This window comes from Solenopsis invicta, chromosome 3, assembly GCF_016802725.1.
Source record: "Solenopsis invicta isolate M01_SB chromosome 3, UNIL_Sinv_3.0, whole genome shotgun sequence".
Taxonomy (NCBI): domain Eukaryota; kingdom Metazoa; phylum Arthropoda; class Insecta; order Hymenoptera; family Formicidae; genus Solenopsis; species Solenopsis invicta.
In genome coordinates, this window is record NC_052666.1 from 3,991,729 (window position 1) to 4,015,412 (window position 23,684).

Genomic DNA, 23,684 nt, shown 5'->3' on the forward strand with positions numbered 1-23,684 from the left:
GATTATCGTAGAATTTTCCTTTTCATCATCACGGCATGATGTAGATGCTTTTTCTCGGTCTGCTAATGTCTTGATGTAATCATGATTTATCTCCTTATTATCAAGATTTGAACTTGTCTCTTGCTCCAGACGCGGCTTTTTGAAATAGTTCCGTATATCCATTGCTTTCAACTTATTTACCTAAGAATCCGCAGATAAAAATTTTGAAAATATTTAAAAAAACAACCAACAATCGCTGACTCCGCCAAAAAGCCGTGGTTTATTTCGAAATATTTTCCTTTTCTTATAATTATAATTTGAGGAGTGATCATACAAAACGGGATAAATCCATTTTTCGCTCAAAAAAAAAGATAAATGTGTATTTTATGTTTTAGATATAAGATAAATCCAATGACATACTCAGAATCAGAATCAGTTGAAATGGATTTATCCCGTTTTGTATGATCACTCCTCATTTACTACTGTGTCCAAAAAGTAAGGTGACATTGCATTTATTTCGAAAATTCTTTATTTATTCTTGCAAATTAATTTCGTCCCCTTCAAAGTAATCCCCCTCTGATATAATACACTTATTCCAACGGATTTTCCAATCTTCGAAACAGTTGTAATAATCGATTTCAGGAATGGCCTTTAGCTCCTTCTTCGCAGCGGCTTGAATCTCTTCTATCGACTCGAAACGGTGTCCCCATAACCAGAAGTCGCATGGAGCCAAATCAGGTGAATACGGTGGTTGTGGAACGATATTAGTCGAGTTTTTGGTTAAAAAATCACGAATCACCGTTTCGAGTCGATAGAAGAGATTCAAGCCGCTGCGAAGAAGGAGCTAAAGGCCATTCCTGAAATCGATTATTACAACTGTTTCGAAGATTGGAAAATCCGTTGGAATAAGTGTATTATATCAGGGGGGGATTACTTTGAAGGGGACAAAATTGATTTGCAAGAATAAATAAAGAATTTTCGAAATAAATGCAATGTCACCTTACTTTTTGGACACAGTAGTATTACTTTTGATAACAGAAATGGACTTTTGGCGCAGATCGGCGAGAATATCTCCAATGGATCGCGTCAGAAATGAAAGAATAAGAGAAATTATGAAAGTTAAAATGGACATAGCGGAACAAATAAAAAAAAGACAATTACATGGTACGGTCATGTAGAGCGAATGTCAGCTGAAAGAATTCCCAAGATGATGCTGAACTGGACCTCCAATGACAGACGAAAACGAGGACGGCCAAATTGATCTTGGATGCAAGGAATCAGGAAGGCTATGTCTGAGCGGAACCTGAATGATGGAGACTGGAACGACCGGAGGGCATGGAGAATGGGACCCGGAAGGCGTGGAATAACGCTATAAAAAACCGGATATATATATATATAATTTATTAACAAAGCGGAAAAGGTGATGAAAAAAATTGTATTAAGGTAGTTTCTCTGCAAATTAAAAAATAACAAAATTTCTTGCAAATTTGAGTACAAATTAAGCTCATGAATATTGACTCGCTCTTGCAATTACAAAGAAATTGATCATTTCACAGCTGAGATAATTTAAATTAAAACCGATACTTTTTATACATGTCGCATATACAAAGCCCGCGAAAATCGCACATACATTAAACTGTAGCGTCTGAACGAAATGACAGAATGTTATAAAAAACGATCAATTCCATTGGAGGAATATGAAACAGACATTGTGCATAAATTTCAGAATTATTTACAATTTAGTTTAGAAAATATAGATAAATCCTGAAAAGAATAAAAACGTTGCTAATTTAGTTGGTCTGCATTGGTGTGCACTGTTAGCATATAGTTTCACTAGTGTGTTGATGCATCGCGCGCGTTTTTTTCTCTCGCAAACGAACAAGCCCCAGACACAATGAAAAGTCACAGGCAATAGGAACAGGGAATAGGGAACAGTTCAATATGCTGAATAAGGAACGCTTTATATGTTTTCCTTATTCAACATATTAAACTATTCCCTATTTTCTGTTCCTATTGCCTGTGGCTTTTCATTGTGTCTGGAGCTTTAAAATTGAACGTCACGGAGGAATATCTTATAACCGGCGTCAGTCCGGTTCGGTGTCGTGATACTTCTCCCGTAAAACCCGCAGAAGTTTAGAAAGCGAAATTTTATTGTAAAACAACCCACTCATAATTGATAACAAGCGAACTTACGATAATACACTCCTAATACTTCATTTATAACTTCAATGAAACAACTGCACTAACGGGTATAATGTTTAAAACTATTTAATAAAAACATGCAATTTTGTATCGCATAATAAAGCACGATCGCAACGTCTAAAAAGTGGACTTCTTGAAAATATTTATTAAATACAGCCGTATCTCCGTTAGCCGGTCCACCGATCGGCTACATAACCGCTGGGTGGGAGGTTATAGTTCACTATCGGGAACACCGCATGAGGCGCGCGGTGCCGCGGGGCAGACGCGACGCTGCACGGCGCTGTTCAGTACTAGCGCGTCTGGAGAGCTCGAGCGTCTGTACTCGGTACATACAACATAATGCGTGTTCCACAGGTCAATACGTTATTTTAGTATAATACCGACCTCTACGATTGTCAAAGTTTGTAACTTATACGAGTCATTCTGAAAAGTAACGCACACCATTTAAATAGCATGTTATAAAAATTTCATTATTTGTCATTTAAGGATCGAGCAATGTAATATTTCATTAAAAAATTTAAAGGGTCATATTCCAGGGGGGGGGGGGGGCAAATGCCCCTTCTTGCCCCCCCCTTGCGGGCGCCTATGAGCAGTATTAAAGCTTTTTTTAACATAGGATATAAATTTTGTATCTTTTTTAGAATAAAGAAAATAGCCAAGATTTTGCTAATAGTGATAAGCATGAAAAAACAATATCAGAGAGTATTTGTAGAAACAATATTATGCAAAATAATATTGTGCATAACGAACCAAACATTGAGGATTTATTACAACAGTCAAAAACTGGTAGAATAATTTTATGTGCTAAGGCTAAAGAACTAAGTGGATCTATGAGAAACAAATTATGTAATATAATTATTACTCACATGGAAGACCGTAATATTGTGTACGTATCTAATGTTTCATTATTGTTAATATTATTTCCTTTGCTTTATTTAATAACCTTATGTTTTAATAATTACATAACACATATTTTAATGTAATTGTTATAGTATGACAAACGAAATAGCCAAAGCCATTGCAGAACGTATTGTTAAGATATTTCCTTCTGAAGATGAAGGTACTTATTTTATAGAAGGGAAAAAAAAGATCAATACTCAGGATAAAAAATCAATAGCTGCAAAAGGCAAACTCTTATCATGTTGACGCAATAGAAGATATGCTTTGTCAAAATTAAATAAAAAATTGAAAGATCCTGAAATTGATTATGATGATAATTTTTCTCATAATGATGGTAGGTAAATTAGTAAACAAATGCTTCCAGACAAATATTACGTAATTCTTATGTTCTAGAAACCAATGAAAATTTAAAAAATAATTTGGACTGCTTAAAATTTAATCAAGCACCTTGGGAAATAGTTTTCGAGAAATGGCGTTTAACTTCTAAGTATCGATTACAAATATTGTCGAAATCATCTGATAAAATATTGAGTAACATATTTGAGGAATGGCCGCTTTTGAAACATCCATATGGATATAAACTTTTAAAACTTGATTTTGATGAAATGCAGTTAACCAATTTTTCTTTAACTTCAGAAAAATGGAATACATTTTTTAATAAGGTGAAACAAAGTGTACAATTTACAAATAAAAATGATGATTTCTTAGATTTAATGGAAACATTAAATTCAGATATACCTGAAGGTAAAGTAATTCATACAATACTTATATAAATATTATATTGCACTGTTAGTGTTTGTCGTGATCTGCATAAAATTATCTAGATAATCATCTGGATAAAGAAATAACTTTATTTTATCTTTATCTATGTTGGACCAAAGCGACCCACATACGGAATTCACCTCTAATGTATAACTATTCCCCTGTATTGCCCCTGTTACGGCGACATCTACGCTAGCTAATTTCTCGAGTCCGTTTTCCCTTCTACTTATCTTGCCCGTGGCTCTGCTGTCGATCGCTCGCTCGATCTCTTCCGTTCTGTGTGTAACGTCTCGCTAAATATACTGTTTCAGTTATTCCTATAAAACGTGCGTTCTTTTAATCCCGGTCTGCCTGCCCTTTCCCTGCGTGCTCTAACAGGTTATGGGCCCAGACACATATGAAGAAAAAGAAATCTCACGGCTCTACGGCGCAGTGAAGAAGGAAAGACGTGGTGCAGTACACGTGTAAGTTTTGCAACGTTGACCGTATCTCCGATCATCTACGAAGATGAATCCTGGCGGACTCGTACGCATCGAGGCGCTCAATAAAGACAACTATGATAGTTGGAAAATGCAGATGGAAGCGCTATTAATTAAAAACGATGCATGGCTGTACGTGAACGGGCAACGCCCGAAGCCGAAACGAGTCGCCGGAAACGCGGCATCCGAGACGGCAGAGACAGATTGGATAGAAAAGGACAGCAAAGCCAAATCCGACTTGATCTTGTCTATCAGTGCGAGTGAGTTGAAACAAGTCAAAGGATGTAAGACCTCACGCGAGATATGGCTGAAATTAGAGAGCATATATCAGTCAAAAGGCCCTGCGAGGAAGGCCACGTTACTCAAGCGGCTCACATTACAAAAAATGGATGCAGGAAGCGACGTGCGCGACCACATGGCAAAATTTTTCGACGCAGTCGATAAACTCGCGGAGATGGACGTCGCCATTCATCCGGATCTACTCGGTAATGCTTCTATACAGCCTTCCTGCTGCGTACGAAAACTTTCGATGTGCAATAAAGTCTCGAGACGAACTCCCATCGCCAGAAATACTACGAGTGAAAATTTTGGAAGAGAGCGACTCAAGAACAGGAAACACGCCGTGTAACTCAGGTCAAGAGGCATTGGCTGTCGACAGAAAAGCTAAATTCAAGAAATACCAAAAACAGAAATTTGAGAAGAGCGACAAGGATAAGAAAGGAGGCTTGAAATGTTTTGAGTGTGGCAAGGTGGGCCATAGAGCATCCGATTGCTGGTCGAAGGGTGAGAAACAGAGCGCTACCAACACGGATAAAGTAAGTCTTTACGCTAATTTCGATAACGGTACGCAAATGAGACTACGCGCGGACAATGATAATTCGTGGTGCCTCGATAGCGGGTGCACTTCGCATTTGTGCAAGGACGAGAGTGCGTTCGTAAACCTCGATTCAAAAGACTGTGGTAAACTTAACCTCGCGAGTGACAAATCCACAACGATACGCGGTAAAGGATCGGTCGTTTTCTCAGCCGATATCAAAGGGGAAATTAGTGACGTCGAAATTAATGAAGCGCTATACGTGCCGGACCTTCGAGCTAACCTTCTTTCAGTGGCAAAAATAACCGATCGCGGCCATATAGTAACTTTCGACCGTTACAAAGCTAAGATATCGGACAAAGACGGCAATGTGAAGTTGATCGCGGAGCATAAAGATGATTTGTATTTAATTCACGAAAAATCGAAGCACGAGTGTCGAACCGTTAAAAACCAAAATAACGCGTTAAAAATCTGGCACTATCGGCTCGGTCATTTGAACGCGCGCGACTTACGACAAGCAATTACGAGTGGAGCGATACGAGGACTGGACGCAGATAGGTTAACCGGAGATTTTGACTGCGAGACATGCATCAAGGGAAAGATGTCCCGACCTGCTTTTTCCAAGGAGTCAAACGGTGCAACCGACATCCTAGAGTTGGTTCACACTGACATTTGCGGACCGATGAGAGCAACATCAAACGGGGGAGCCCGTTATTTTATAACTTTCATAGACGATTGTTCCAGGTGGTGCGAGGTATATTTTCTTAAAACCAGAGACCAGGCCCTCGAAAAATTTAAAGAGTACAAGGCGTTCGTAGAGAATAAACACAATAAGACCATCAAGAGACTTCGATTCGACAACGGACGCGAATTTATTAGCAAAGACTTCGAAGATTTCCTCAAGAAAAATGGAATCAAACACGAGTTGAGCGCGCCGTATAGTCCTCAGCAAAACGGTACCGCCGAGAGGATGAACAGGACCTTGGTGGAATCCGCAAGATGCTCCCTTATACCAACCGAACTTCATGCGTCATTTTGGGCAGAAGCAATTTCTACGGCGTGTTACGTGAGGAACAGATGCCCAACCAAGAGTCTGGCAAGTAAAACTCCATATGAAGAATGGATAGGTCGATCACCTAATGTAAAATATTTCAGGCGTTTCGGAAGCCTGGTATACTGCTTAGATAGATCACATAATAAGGGGAAGTTCCATCCTCGATCTCGAAAGGGAACTCTGCTTGGCTACTCGGATAGATCCAAGGCGTACAGAATATGGATACAGGAAGAGAAAAAGGTGGAAGTCTCAAGAGACGTCAAATTCCTAAAGGACGTAATTCCACCTCCAACAAACTTGATTGAGGAACTGATTTCGTCGAAGAGTCAAAAGACTTCAACCGATGGTAACAACATCGACATGGAGCTAATACCACGAAATACAGACCCTGAAGACATCGAAGATGAGCCCGCTGTACCTCATGACCAGGACACGGCCGACGAAGATGAAAATCAAGCACCCACTCGACGAGGGCCGGGGAGGCCCAAAATGGTCAAGACAGGAAGACCACGTAAACAATATCAGGAACGCGAAGAGGAAGACAGTAATCAGGAACACGAAGAGGAAGATACTAACCTATGCGAAGCGGCATATATGGCTGAGGTGCCCACGATTCGAGCACTATCAAGCGCGCATTCCAAAGAATGGATGGAGGCTATGGCATCAGAAATTAAATCACTAATAAATATGAACACTTGGGAGCTGGTAAATCGACCTGATCAGAAAAGGGTCATTGGAAGCAGGATGGTCCTTAGAAATAAATTCACTCAGACGGGGGAAATCGACAGAAGAAAGGCGCGAGTAGTAGCCCAAGGGTTTCTCCAACGCCCTGAAATAGATTTCCACGAGGTATACGCTCCTGTTGCAAGACTGAGCTCAATACGATTGGCATGTGCCATAGCTGCTCGCATCGGAATGAAAATCCGACAATTTGACGTTACAACGGCATACTTAAACAGCCCGATTAACGAAGAGATCTACATGGAAATACCCGAACTTTTCGAAGAGACGTTAGAGTTTATTATAAGAAGGAAGGAGAAAAATTCTAACCTCAACGCCAAGGCGAAGAATATGTTGAAGCAGATGCAGCATGGTAACAAAGTGTGTAGACTAAACAAAGCACTTTACGGGCTGCGTCAGTCAGGACGCAGTTGGGTCATGCGGCTAGACAAAGTGCTACAGGATTTCGGAGTGAAACCTAGCGCTGCAGATCCATGCGTGTATCATGCAGGAAAAGAGGAAGACATGATACTGATCGTCGTGTACGTAGACGACATTTTAGTGATGTCAAAAGACTCAAATCTAATTGAAAGATTAAAGGCACATCTCTCCAAGCAACTCGAAATGAGAGATCTAGGCGAAATTCAACATTGTTTAGGCCTAGAATTTGATAGGAAAGGAGACTCAATTACACTGTGTCAGTCCGGTTACATCAGAAATATCCTGGATCGTTTTGACATGTCGGATTGCAAACCGATATCAACCCCGCTGCAAATAGGTACCAAATTGACCAGAAACGAAGATCGAAGCAAAGAAGAGCTACAACTGCCATATAGAGAGCTCGTAGGCTCTTTAATGTATCTCGCCGTGGGAACACGTCCGGACATAATGTTCACAGTGAGTCATTTAAGTCAATTTAACGACCATTTCGGCAAAAGCCACTGGATCGCGGCTAAACGCGTGCTGCGATATTTGAAAGGAACAATCAACTATAAGCTGGAGTTCAAAGGCCAGAACAGTCCACTCGTCGGATACTCCGACGCAGACTGGGGAGGATGTATCGTCGACAGAAGATCGTACACCGGATACGTATTTCTGATCAATGGAGTAGCAGTCGCATGGAATTCAAGAAAACAACGGACCGTGGCCCTAAGCTCAACGGAAGCCGAATATATGTCCTTGACTGAGGCATCAAAGGAGGCCATTTATTTACAAGACTTTCTAAAAGAATTAGGCTTAATTCATGAACAGAAAGTAACCATTTTCTGCGACAACATCGGAGCAGGTAAGCTTGGGAAGAACCCCGTCTATCACGCCCGCACCAAGCATATTGATATTAAACATCATTTCGTACGAGAGGTACTAACAAACGGAACAATACAAGTGGACTACGTCCCAACGGAGAGGATGATCGCGGATGTTCTGACCAAAGGACTGCCAAAAGAAAAACACGACTGGTGTGTTAACGTACTTGGACTCAATTAACGAGACAATTCCTTGATGTGTCTCGAGGGGAAGTGTTGGACCAAAGCGACCCACATACGGAATTCACCTCTAATGTATAACTATTCCCCTGTATTGCCCCTGTTACGGCGACATCTACGCTAGCTAATTTCTCGAGTCCGTTTTCCCTTCTACTTATCTTGCCCGTGGCTCTGCTGTCGATCGCTCGCTCGATCTCTTCCGTTCTGTGTGTAACGTCTCGCTAAATATACTGTTTCAGTTATTCCTATAAAACGTGCGTTCTTTTAATCCCGGTCTGCCTGCCCTTTCCCTGCGTGCTCTAACAATCTAGATAATTATAATGTATATTTTATGTTACATAAAAAAAGTGTTCTCTTTTTTAAATTATCTAAGACAAGGTGAACAATAATGAAAATGAAGTATTGTTTTTATAGCCTCAATATTCAAGTCATTTATCATTTATCTTAACACGAGAATTTTTCATAGTGAACAAAGTTGCATTCCGAAATTTATTGCCAGTAAATAAAAACATCTATAATATATTTATAGGCTTATTTTCCACACCTAGTGTACAAAGCGCAACACTGCACTGATACACGATATATAATAAATACAATATATATACTTTTATAACTGAACAATTCTTGGTTTATTACAGATTCTAAGTTAGTGATTACAATACAACTTCTTTCATATTTGATACCTCCAAAGCAAAAGGTCAAACAAAAAAGTCACTGGGACAAATAAATACTATAATAGAGCATCCATTGCTTTGTCAAGAGATAGTATGATAAAATGTGTAACGGTTAGTATAATATATAAAATTTAACTAATATATAAAATTTTTATTTCAAAATTTACACATGGTATTTTAATTAAAATTTGATTTTATTATTATAGACTTCTGCTGATATTACAAAAATTCGTCAGGAAGCAAGCGTTAAAGCAAAAGAAATGCAAACATCTGTACAACCTTATATAATAGTTGTGGGATCAATTACAGACTTAAACAAATCATACGTCACGATTGATGAAGTTTTATATTCGACGGAATCTACGTTAGAGGCTTTAGATGTTTGCTTTAAAACGTTCCACGTATTAAACATAAATTACCCAGATGCTAGTAAGTATCTGTGGACTCTTATACAAAAAGGATTATACCAATTCTTTACACCGTGGGATATGTCATTTTCAAATATAGAACATGTATTAAAAAAGCTTACAAATACTGTCTAAAGTAAGATACGCAGGAAAAGTTAATGTGAGTTATCATTTTTTCATTAAAAAAATTCTTTATATCGGACTTGATTATTTTGTTTTTTGTCTATTATATATAAGTACATTTAGATAATATAAGTTTACTTTATATTTTATAGTTTTGTTTATATATTTTATATATGTGTCAAATATGCGTTTATATTATATGTACATGTTATATGATAAACGTGTAATTCGTAAAGCATGTAGTATATATTGAATATATATCAGTAATTCTATTGAATATATATTAAAAACAAATTTTTTTTAAACTTTGCTACGAAGATTATATATTATATTCAAAATACATACGTGATTAATAATAAACTTATATAAAAAATGTTTAATTGTATGTTTTGCAATAAGATCTCTCACTTCGAACATCTTAAATGCCATGTTAAACTCAAGCATATTGAACAATTACGTTCAGAAATTAAATGTAATTTTTTGAATTGCACGAAATCATATACTACTACTTATTCATTACTTCGACACATATGTACAGTCCATGATATTGAATCAGATAAACAATGTAAAACAAATTCTGAAAAATTCCAATCAAACAAATCGATGATTGAAGCAACAACTTCTCAGGACGTAAATCTAGTAGACTATACTGCAAGTTTAAAACCTATAATAAATAAAAGAGAAGACTATAACTATTCAAGAGAAGACTATTTCTCTTGAAAATTTCAGTTCTGAAATATTAAATATAACTGTATCTCTAATTACAAGATTATATTATTTCGAAAATTTGAATAGGAAGAACGTTCATAAAATTATTAATGAAATTCTATATACTTATTTGTCAGACAGTTTTGAAATATTAGAAAAAAAATTTGGCAATATGAATAATGTATGTAATTATTTAAATATTATGAAAAACAGCTTTAAAAAATTTAAAACTGAGCATCAAACTTTAAAATTTTTATGTGATAGTCGTTGTTTAATAAAACCATCAAAAATAACAATTCATTCTTTTTTAATTCCAAAAAGGAAAAAATTAAAGAAACAATTGGTTGTGCAATATAAAACATTTACTCTAATTACTATAAAACTTATTTTGAAAAAGTTTTTAGAATTGCCTAACATTTTCGCTAATATTGTAAAATATATTGACGAATGCAAAAATAATACTACATTGTTAACTTCGATTTATCATGGCGAAATGTGGAACTTTACAGAATTACAAAAGAATGAATTTTGTTTACCAATTGCAATATTTTTTGATGATTTTGAAATCAATAATCCGTTAAGATCGCATAAATCGATTCATAAATTAGGTGCAGTTTATTTAAGTCTACTTGGTTTACCTCCTGAATATAATAGCAATCTTGATAATATTTTGCTTATGCAACTCCATAACTATCAAGATCACAAAAAATTGGGAAATAAAATCTTTTCACATGTTGTTGATCAGATAATTGACCTAAGTACTAATGGAGTAACTATAAATGTCAATAAAGAGATAAGAATATTCTTTCGCTTAATGTTTATTGTTGGAGATAATTTAGGCCTAAACACAATTCTTGGTTTTTCAAAAGGATTTAATACTCAATATTATTGTCGAGTTTGTACAGTCACCAGAAAGGAGGCACAAAGTTTTGTTAATAAAAAAAAAGAATATATTAGAACAAAAGACGATTATTTTAATTGTGTCATAAACTCTACATTTGGAATAAAAGAAGCATGCATTTTTAATACGATTCCTAATTTTCACATTTTAGAAAACTTATCTATGGTTCCAATGCATGATTTACTAGAGGACGTTTGTAGATATGATCTTTCTAAAATATTAAATAATTTTATCTATACGAAACAATTTTTCACTTTAGAAATTTTCAATGAAAGACTATTACACTGTATTAATTCATATCATGAGAATGTACCTCCACCGTTTAATTCTGAATCTATTAAAACCGAAAAAATTATTATAACAGCTTCTGAAATGTATTATTTGATCAACAATTTGTCAGTAATGATTGGTGATTTTGTCCCCCAAAAATACGTACATTGGCAATTGTTTTTGCTTCTAAAAAATATAGTATATATTTCATGTTCGCATGTCCTTACTTTTGAATGTATTGATTTATTTCATCTTGCTGTAACTAAATATTTATCTTTACATAAACAATTAATTAATATAGCATTTAAACCTAAATATCATAATCTATTACATTATGCAAGAATTATGAAAAAATATGGACCACTAATGTGTTACGTCCTGCGGAGTAACAATTCTTTTCTTTCGAAATCGATGCAGCCAAGCAACCGAAAAATTGCGAAAAGATGGCCTATCTTAATCGCGCGGATACGCTAAAATTGTCCGGTCGAGTCAATACGGTTGGTCTACCCTTGACACGTGCCGATTTTGGGCGGAAGCAAGCGTTGAAACGCGGATGATTGACCTCACCGACTCGAAACACTTGTCGCGCAATTAATAGGTAGGGCGTGGGCAATAATAAGAGACGGTACACCTGCGGATTAAAGTCCCATAGGAACCATAGGCAGAATCAGGTATAAAAGGAAGGAGCTTCGGAGCTCGCGAGCACTTACCCAGCACTTACCCAGCACTTACTCAGCACTTACTTACTTTCTTACAATCATTCACAGTCACTGACGGGCACATACCGCACCTTTTTTTCATTCTGATCAATCGCTCATTTTTCGCTTCGCGATTCACTCTAGTTCGATCCGGCGCACATTCCGTGACATTATATGTCCGAGTTTGTGACGTTCGGATTCGTATTCATCGTACTTAAATTTGACGCGGCATTGTGAGATCCGAACACTCTGAGTGCCAACCGTCGACCAACCGTCCGCCGTTGTAAGCTGAATCCGCTCTGCCAACCACTAAATCGTTCGCACCTTCAAAACTTCACCCAACAGTAAGTCTCAGCCGTCCATTATTTTTATTTTTTTTTTATTTTTACTCTTCATAAGACTACCTTCTCTCTCTCATAAGATATTTGTTATATTTTTCAAAACACTCATATATTCAGTATTATTGCACTACCCTTCCTTTTCTCCCTCTATTACTCTCAGTCTCTTTATTTCCCGCAGGATACAGTCGAGCTCTTTCGATTGGGTCCGCGACTCTTTTATTTCCCGTAGGATACAATCGAGCTCTTTCGATTGGGTCCACGACTCTTTTTATTTCCCGCAGGATACAGTCGAGCTCTTTCGATTGGGTCCACGACTCTTTTTATTTCTCGTAGGATACAATCGAGCTCTTTCGATTGGGTCCACGACTCTTTTTATTTCCCGTAGGATACAATCGAGCTCTTTCGATTGGGTCCACGACTCTCTTTATTTCCCGCAGGATACAGTCGAGCTCTTTCGATTGGGTCCGCGACTCTTTTTATTTCCCGTAGGATACAATCGAGCTCTTTCGATTGGGTCCACGACTCTCTTTATTTCCCGCAGGATACAGTCGAGCTCTTTCGATTGGGTCCGCGACTCTTTTTATTTCCCGTAGGATACAATCGAGCTCTTTCGATTGGGTCCACGACTCTCTTTATTCCCTGCTGGATACAATCGAACTCTCGTTCGATTGAATTCGCAGTTTTCTTTGCTTCCAGCGGAAACGAAGAATTCTGTTCCTTTTATTAATTCAAACCTTTTTTCTTTTGCTTTTCCTTTTTCTTCTTTCAAGAAGTTATAATATAAATTTTATTTCCCTTTATAAGAAAGAGAGAACGTAGCCTCAATTCTCAAATTCATTTTAGTGCGTAAGCGAGTCCCTGACCATAAAACTCGAAGAGCCATTAAGAACTGTCGGAATCGCCGAAATAAGAAGCTCCGGAGGCTTGGCGCATTGTTGTCGCTCTGCGGTAAATTACGCAAACAGCGAGCAAAAATTTCTGTTTTGCCTAACGCTCTAATTAATTTGAGTACTTCCAACGAACCGACCGACTCATCTCCGCCAGTCTCAAATCCGTCCCCCGAATCACACTCTTTTTCCCCCTGTCGTTATCCTTCCCCCTCTTACTCTCCTGGATCTCATGTAGAACCAGATTTTAAACAACCATCAGGGTCACCGTCTTCTACCTTCGATCCTTTTGCAGAGCCCTTAGCATCTCCTCGGGATTCAACCTTTTCTCCTACAGATTTTCCTCCTACACCTTCCCCCGATTTTTTTTATCGTAATTCCGATTCACCTGTTCGAAGACCTCCGGAAGATCCATATTCCCCCGCGCTAGAGTTTCCCCAAGAAAACCCGCATTCCGATTCATTATTTACTACCAAACAGGTAGGGAATATAGTAAATGAAAATATCGAAGCGAATCGAAGAGTACTCAATGAATTTGAAGAAATCTTCGACTCGCTCCAAAGCCTACCTGGATTACTAAAAATTCCTTGATCATAAAATACACCTACACATGCACACTTATAACCAACTAGAATTTAAGTTATAATTACAATTTTTTTGTTATTAAGAACATAAGATTTTTCTTCTTTTTATTATACATGTTCTCTATTAACAAAAATGTCATTTGCAAATTAATAATTATTATTTTAGTCATCACCTATCATTGTAATTGGTTATTTCTTTTATTATGTTAAAATAAATTGTAATTCTTAGTTTCAATCATTTTTCTTTACTTCAATCACCTCTAATTCCCGCTCCGATAAAATTGCACTTAGTCCGATCCCGCGTAAAAGCGATTCGATTCGTTTACGCAAAATAAGGACTACACGAATGCAAGAGTCTGAATGAGAGTCATAGGTCGTCATTCTCGACACCTGACCTACATTCTGACTCACCTGACGCATTCGACTCGTCGCACTTGCCCGGAGACATGTGTGCGAGAGATTAGGCCTGTTCCGTCCTTCCTACCTCGCTCGAATTATTTCTCTAAGTCTCTACCTGCCAACCGACCCGAGAGACTTATTTCGAGAATTCTGGACGTAACAGACCATTTGAGAAATTTTGGGGGCTCGTCCGGGATGAAAAGTGCAATTTTTAAGAGCAGGAATGACTACGAGGTCCGGATCAAATAAAGAAGAAATCGATAACATTTATAAATCTGCTGTTGAAAACCAGGGTATACCTGGACGTAAACCAGTCACGATTACACAGACATCAACTCCCACCAGATCCTTTAAAAAAATTCCTAGATTATTTGATCTTACTTTGCATGATTCGGAGAGTTCGTTGGGAGGTGGCGACAAGACGCTAATACCTGGTTTCGACGACTCCGACGTTGCGGGAGACGATACAGTAAAAAGAATAGAGGGACCCGAACTTATCGTTAAAACTAAACCACCCGGAATGGCTCACTCAAATCCGTTCGCTTCTTTGAAGTACGCGGTAGAAGCCGTCCCTTTCTTTGATGGACAAAATATTCCGTTATCTTATTTTATTGAAGGATGCGAGGAAGCTAAGTCCATGCTACCCGCCGAGACGGAGCTTCAATTTGCTCGCATAATTAGAACACGAATCGTCGGCGAAGCGCGCCGTACAATTCAGGATCAAAATTTCGATACCGTTGCTCAATTAACCGCATATTTAAAACAAGTATACGGGGCATCTAAGACCGTATATCAATTGCAAGGGGAATTAGGGTGCATTTATCAAAAAAATGAAGAAGATGTAATTACTTATGCAAATAGAGTAAAATTCTTAGGAAAACAAATCTTAGAAGCATATAAAGCATGGGGAAATGGCCCACCCGATCATAATGTAAAAATATCACTGGAAAAAGACATGTGCAAATGTTTCATTAGAGGATTGAAACCGGAAATTGAGCAAAGAATCGCGAGAGATTTAAATGTTCAAGAAACCGTATCCGATGCATTAAGAATAGAGCGCGAACTACGCTCAATGACCGACTTGCGACAAGGCAAAGGTAGCGCTGCCGACCGAGAAACAATTATTAGTCGGCCGCGCGAAACGTGTCAAATTTGTTACAAGGAGGGACATTCAGCTTCAAAATGCAGAAAATTGACTCAGACAATTCAGCTGGGTCATATCGGATCCGATTTAGGAACTGAAATTTTAATATGTCAAATTTGCAAAAAACGTGGGCATGGTGCCGACAAATGTCGGTTACGCGATCCTCAAACTCGACAGTCTGTCAGAATGATACGGGAAAATAACGTCATTTGTCAATTATGCTCTAAATCCGGGCATGACGCTAAGTCATGTAGAAATAATAAAATTAATATTCAAAATAAGCCCTCTCTAGTTTGCCAGTGGTGTGATCGGCTAGGGCATACGGCCAATAATTGTTGGAAAAAACAAAATGAGCAACGCGGCGAGGTGAACAAATTAAAAATCACCTGTCAAATTTGCAATAATTTCGGGCATATCGCAAAAAATTGTCGATCAAATCCAAAGGTAGATGCGGTACCTAAAGATTTGGTAGTTTGTCGATATTGCAAAGAGCAGGGGCACCTCCTCGAGAATTGCGAACTGCGAATTGCAAGCAACAATCGTAGAAAAGCAAACAATTCGGGAAACGCGGATGGACCCTCGACGTCGGGTGTGCAGCAGGGGTCCGGAAGGATCTCACACCCGTCGCCAGCCAAAGAAACCAAGTAAATAAGCATGTGTTGACCGCCCGCCAAGTAACCATAAATCTTGACAAGCATAGTCGCGTGCCTACCGTTCAGGTAAATTTTTGTGAAACGATTCCGCAAACTACCTTTTTATTGGATACTGGGTCAGGACCGAATATAATTAAAGAACATTTTATACCCACGGACATAGTTATCAATTACAATAATATTTTGAAGTTAAGCGGAATAAACGAATACCCGGTTTATACTCTCGGAGAAATCGTTCTTCCTCTTTTCGGGAAAGAAGTAACATTCCATATCGTGTCAAGTAATTTTCCTATATCACAATCCGGTATATTAGGTAACGATTTCTTTCAACAAACATTTTCCAAAATCGACTATGCTAATGGTTATTTAAACGTAGCAGGCACTAACGTTCCTTTCTTTTCTCCAGAAATTATTACCGCAGCTCCACGATCCGAATCATTATTTTATGTGAGAGTAGGGAACCCTGATATAAAAATCGGGTACATACCTAAATTAAAAATTGCCCATGGAATTTATTCAAAGGAAACTATAGCAGAAAACGTTGACGGAAAAGCCTACCTGAATGTTATAAGTACTTTGGATGAGGAAGTAGAAGTTCAAGTACCGACTCTGTATCTCAAGCCTTTGAATGATATACTCGACGATCACGAGGATAAAACCGAGATGCCAAATGAACTAGAAGAAATTATGGAAATAAAATGCAAGACTAACAAAGAAGAAGTAAACGAAAAAATTAATAATGAAGGTGGAAATAATACACATTACGAGAAGGTAAATTTAATTGATGGAAAAATTGAGAAATTAAGTAATCAAATAAAAATGAAAAATCTCGAAGAAAAGGAAAATAGAAGAATGAATATAAAGAAAAATCAATTTAAAAATGAGGCAAAAATAAAAGAGAAAACTGAAGATAAAATCTTAAAGGAAAATGAAGAATTGAATAACAATTTTAATTTCAAAAATCCAGATCTCCAAAACTTTGGAGGAAGAGGCTTCCAAATCTCTCCTGAATTGCCCAGAGATTCAAAAATTCAAGAAAACGGAAATCACCAAACCTGCCTTGGATTGTCCAGTAATCTTAAAATTCTTAGGGAGAGAGAATTCCCAATTCCTCCTAAATTATCTAGCGATTCACAAATCCAAACGGAGGGAAGCTACCAAACTTCTAATGGATTATCCAAGAATCTAAAAATTATTAGTGAGGGATGTTTCCAAACCCCTCCCTCAGAGCACTTCATTCCTGCCGATCGTGAAGAGGGAAGTTACCAAACCTCGTCAAGCGATGCGGTTTTTATTTTAAGGGAACCGAAGGAAAAGAGTTCCTCTATTTCCCAAGAAAAAATAAAATCTCTTAGAAACAAAACGGTCATAAGAAACGATGACATCTCTCATTCAATTACAAAAATACCTTCAAAAGAGAACAGAACCGAGACCCCCGAAATAAGTAAGTTATATTATTCTAAAGAGAATGAATCTCTTGCAGAAAATGTTGGCCCAACTCAACAAATGAGTGAAAATTTTAAAAGTAAACAAATTCAAACAGAAGAAGAGAAGCGAGATTTGCAAAATAAAATACCTCGCGAATGTTTTCAAATTTCTGAAAATTTGGAGCAGAATAGGCTCGCAGAAATTATGGAGTTATTACGTCTCGATCATTTAAATATCCAAGAAAGAGATAACGTAATAAATCTTATATCCGGCAGCCAGGATAGATTCCATATACCCGGAGAAAAATTAACAGCGACTCACGTGTTGCAACATCAAATACCGACAACAGACGACCGACCCATCAATACTAGACAATATCGATTTCCTCAAATTCATAAAGAAGAAATAAATAAACAAGTTGAAGAATTGTTAGATGGAGGCGTAGTAAAATTATCTCAGTCACCTTACAATACGCCCATATGGATAGTGCCTAAGAAGGAAGATTCAAAGGGACACAAACGCTGGAGAATGGTTTTGGATTTCCGCGCTTTAAATGAAAAAACCATTGGCGACGCTTATCCATTACCTAACATTGTTGACATCCTGGATCAATTAGGAGGAGCGGAATATTTCTCCGTATGCGATCTAGCTTCTGGTTTCCATCAAATAAAAATGGCCCCCGCCGATGGTCACAAAACGGCATTTACTACTCCCTTCGGGCATTATGAATTCGAACGAATGCCATTCGGATTAAAAAATGCACCTGCGACTTTCCAACGTTTAATGGATTTAGTATTGTCCGGATTGCAAGGCAAGGAATTATTCGTCTATATGGACGATATAGTTATTTATGCTACTTCACTGGAAGAGCATGAAAGAAAATATAATTTATTAATGGATCGACTCCGCAAAGCAAATTTAAAATTACAACCTGATAAATGTGAATTTCTGAAGACTGAAGTGACATACCTTGGGCATATAATAGGTAGAAACGGTGTTAAGCCCGATCCGAAAAAATTAGAAGCCGTAAGACAATTTCCTCGACCAAAAACTCCGAAAAATATTAAACAGTTTCTTGGACTAGCGGGATATTACAGGCGATTTATACCAAATTTTTCTGCACTAGCCAAACCACTGTCTAACTTGCTAAAAAACGACGTTCGCTTCGAATGGGCATCCGCTCAAGAGGATTCTTTCGAAGCATTGAAAGAGAAATTATGCGAAGAACCAGTATTGCAATATCCTGATTTTTCTAAACCATTTATTTTGACTACCGACGCATCTGGAATAGCCGTGGGAGGCATTTTGTCACAAGGAGAAATAAATAAAGATCGACCAGTAGCATACGCATCTCGAACACTAACCGATAATGAAATAAAATATGACACCTACGAAAAGGAAGCATTAGCAATAATATACTGCGTCAAACATTTTCGTCCATACTTATACGGACGCAAATTTACGCTAGTCACAGACCATAAACCCCTACTCTGGTTCAAAAATGCACAAGATGCCAACATGCGTATACTTCGCTGGAGACTTAAATTAGCAGAATACGATTACGATGTAGTATATAAAGCCGGCAAAACTAATGTAAATGCCGACGCTTTATCTAGAAATCCAGTAAATTGCAATGAAAGAATCTGTAATGTAGTTAAGCATAATAAAATCTTAAATCCTAATGACCCGAAAGACGCAGAAATTATAGCCGATTTATTAGAAGAAACAGACGAAGAAGACGAAGACTTTGAATTGTATCTCTCAGACCAGGAGGAATTTGAGAATCCGCCGTCGGACAACGATCTGTATAGTAACCATATGGATTCCATGCAGCCTGTGTCTACAATGAAAGAGAAAATAACTCAAGACTTTCCTACACGCGACAAAATACAAACGAGAAGCCAGACAGCGAAGATTAAAGACACCGCTCATAATTATTCAATAGACGAAACCGAATCATCGAAGATTAGAAACAGACCGACAGCAAGAGAAGCCGATAATACTGACGACGAGACAATGGAAAACCAAGACGAGGAAACAGAGGACGAAGAAGAAGAAAACGACGAGACAAGAAATAGAAACGATCCACCGGATAAAGAAAGCGATAGTGAAAATGACGCAAATAAAATTAGCGAAATAAATAAACGACGAAAAGCAAAGCCTACTATTATTAAAGATCAAATAATTAAAAGCAACGTTTTCGACTCTCGAGAATTATTATTCTTGCGGAAGGATAACGTAGCATATTTCGTAGATACTACAGGAATGCCTTTAGATTCAGGTTCTCAAAAATTATTCGAAAGAAATGAGCTTCCAAACTTGGAAGATCTTACCTTAGGCAGGGTTAAGGCTATAAAATATAAAAAACGTTACCATATGGCGTTGCCCATTAGCGAGGGACAGCGCGAGGGTCCAACGATGACTTTAACTCAGGTAACAGCCGTGCTAAAAGATCTCTGTGTTATAGTCGAAAAATTAAAGCTAGAAACTCTTAGTATTGCAAAAACGGATATTGTTAACAATGTACCATGGAATAACATTAAACCACTATTGCAATTAATTTGCGTTTATCAACTCCACGACTAAACTAATTATTTGCAATGGATTAGTTAAATACCCTCCAAGAGATCTTCGACCTATTATAATCGGAGAAACACATTGCTTGCCTACCGGAGGACATCGTGGCGTTACAAAAACTTATAACAGAATTAAACATAATTACTATTGGGAAAATTTAAAGACAGATGTCCAGCATTATATACAGCAATCTTTGCAGTGTCAGTTGAAAAAATTAGTTAGGGTAAAAACTAAACAACCCATGATGATAACTGACACGCCAGGATCTTCTTTCGACAAAGTTGCTATGGATATAGTGGGGCCGTTACCTAAAACCATGAGAGGAAATGAATACATTCTAACCCTGCAGGATCAGCTGACAAAATTCTGTATGGGGATTCCTTTACCTGACCAGACTTCCGAAACAATAGCGGAAGCCTTTGTAGATAAATTTATTTGTGTATTAGGAGCGCCCAAAGCCATATTGACCGATCAAGGAAGAAATTTCATTAGTGAATTAATGAAGAAAATAGCAAAGCTGTTCCGAATTCGCAAATTTCGCACAACGGCTTTCCACCCTCAATCGAACGGCTCATTAGAAAGATCGCATCATGCATTAGGAGAATATTTAAAGCAGTATGCTAATGAACAAAAGCAATGGGATAGATGGATCGGACTCGCAATATTTAATTACAATACCAGCGTCCACGAAGCCACGAAGCACACGCCATATGAATTAGTATTCGGCAAAATAGCAAGAATTCCGACTAATGAACTCTTAGGCCCAGAAGATAAATTAGCAAGTTACGATGACTATTTGATAAATTTAGTTACGCAACTTCACGGCATCCAAACCAACGCCCGCGAAAATGTTATTAATGCGAAAATTAAGTCGAAAAAACACTACGACAAGAAAATTAACCCACAGACGTTTAAGCCTGGAGATTACGTATTCTTATTAAAAGGGCCTAAACCCGGTAAATTCGGAGATCATTATACTGGCCCTCACGAAATTCTCGAAATAATAAATAGAAAGAACGTTAAAATAAGAATAAAGAAAAATAGCCGAATTGTACATCCCAATCGATTGAGAGTTTCCCATATAAAACCCATCCTTAACCATTAAAATAAATAGTAACAACAATCAAAATTTCAGATGGATCCCCGGGTTATGGCTATAATACTAATAATAGCATGGGCCCGCGAAACAGCCGGAATAATAGGCTACGATTGCGGATCACCGATGGCAAATATAACAACAATGTCCTTGCTTAATACAGAAGAATGCGATATACCTCTTCAACGTGTGAACCAGACCAAAAAATATATACAACTCTTACAGATCAATGAATTTAAAACAGTAAAAGTTATTCAATGCAAAGTTGAGATCGATAGGATAGTAAAAACATGCGGAATGTTCTCTCACACCGGTGACGTGCTTAATGGCAAATACTCATACATAGAAGAAACCTCCCGTGAAACTTGCATGAAAATGCAATGGATCGGAACCTATCGTCACGGAAATACTGTGATATCCGATTTAAAGGCAAATCAATCAGTCTCACGACCAGTAACCTTGGCAGGGCACATAGATAACGCAGGAACGTGCCACGGGACTAGTTATTCCGATTCTTTTGGGAGTTGGCCCAACGTGATTGTGCTCGCAACTGTAAAAATCACACTCCAAGATTATGAGGCCACGGTCCAACTCAACTCAAATCGAATAGTGCTCCGGTCCGGAGTGACCTGCGATTTCAAGTCCACCCAATGCGTAGATCTAGAAGGAGGAAACACCTACTGGGACCCACTCCCCCCGAGTCAATGTGCACTTTCTAATTTCGGGTCACTTTATGATGGATTCGCGGATGTACTAGTAGATGATACCGGCAAAGAATCACAGGTAGTTTACTCTTTAAATTCTCAAGAAACGACCTTCGCACTGACAATGAGAGGACAATATACACACTGTGGATACACGCTCATAAGAACCGAACACCCGAAATTATTGATCTATGAAACAACCTTCGGGAGTTCCATATTCGGTAAGGAATATCGCCCGCAAAACCTCGATATTTTTGCCTACATAAACTCCAAGTTTTTGTATGTGGAAAAACACGTACGCACTCAGGTAAACGAATTATATAGAAATGTCCTCCAACAGCAATGCACCCTCGAACAAAAGGTACTAAAAAACGCATTGGCTCTCGCCACTCACGCCCCAGACGCTTTCGCCTACCACATAATGCAAGGGCCAGGATATATGGCTTTGTTAGCCGGAGAAGTGATACATATAGTGAAATGCGTACCTGTCGAGGTGAAACTTGCTCACACTGGAAAATGCTATGATCAGCTACCAGTACTACGAAATAACGAGAGTCTATTTTTAACCCCACAAACTCATATTTTATTGCGTCAAGGGACGGAGGTTACTTGTAACTCACTCGCACCCGCCATGTATCTTCTCGGAGACTCATGGTATAAATTCACACCCAAACCAGTCGAGACGCTACCTCCGATAATTATGAAGCCCATGACTAAACCAACATGGAAATATATTAGTCCCGGCTCGCTTGCCACAAGCGGAATATATACAGAAAACGAACTCGAAACGCTTAGGGATCATATAATGTTTCCTGCCGAACGACCAGCTCTGCTTAACACGGTAGCCCGAGGAATGATGGGGCAATCGGGGTCCATAAATGGAGGATCTATCTCTAACCTTTTGGACGAAGCCTCCATAGAGAAAATAGCTACATCTGCATGGGAAAAATTCTGGAATCGATTTCTAATCTTTGGGAATGTCAGCGCGGGGATAATCGGAATATACATGTCAGTAAGAGTTGTAAAACTAATAATAGATACTTTTGTGCACGGATATGCCCTGCACACCGTGTACGGGTGGTCACTATATTTAGTAGGAGCAATATGGGACTCAATCACCCAACTCTTGTTACACCTAGGAAAAGACCGTTGTAAATTAAGGAATCCATCTCCCTCAGCACCTGACGAGTCAGGATCGCAAGCAATAAGATTCTCAGAACTACAAGAGGATCCTAGACGGGAACAGCACAATTACCCCCTGCTCCCGCCTAAAGAAAATTCAACGTATACTCTCGAGTTGAAAAACTAAAAAAAAAAAAAAAAAGGAAACAAAAAAAAATCTCTTCCATTCTTATCCCTCTATCTTTAATGTAAACAATACCATACATTTGCACCAATGAGTCCGTGGTTCTCTTATAGATGACTACTGCTATCGGCCACATAAATACGGGAACTTTGACTCGAAGCCCTCTGAAAGTAAAAATAATAAGGGTAGACTCGCCCACCTTGATTTGGGTTCATCTACAAAATTCTACAGACGATTTCGAAGAAATGTTAGAGGAGCTCCAACGCCGGATGACGCGACGAGGGCGACTGCTGCATCACCGACCCGACGACATTAAAGCAGATGAAATTGTCGCCGTTCACGATAGACGGAGATGGCAACGTGGCGTTATTCTTAGTGCCTATGAGGATG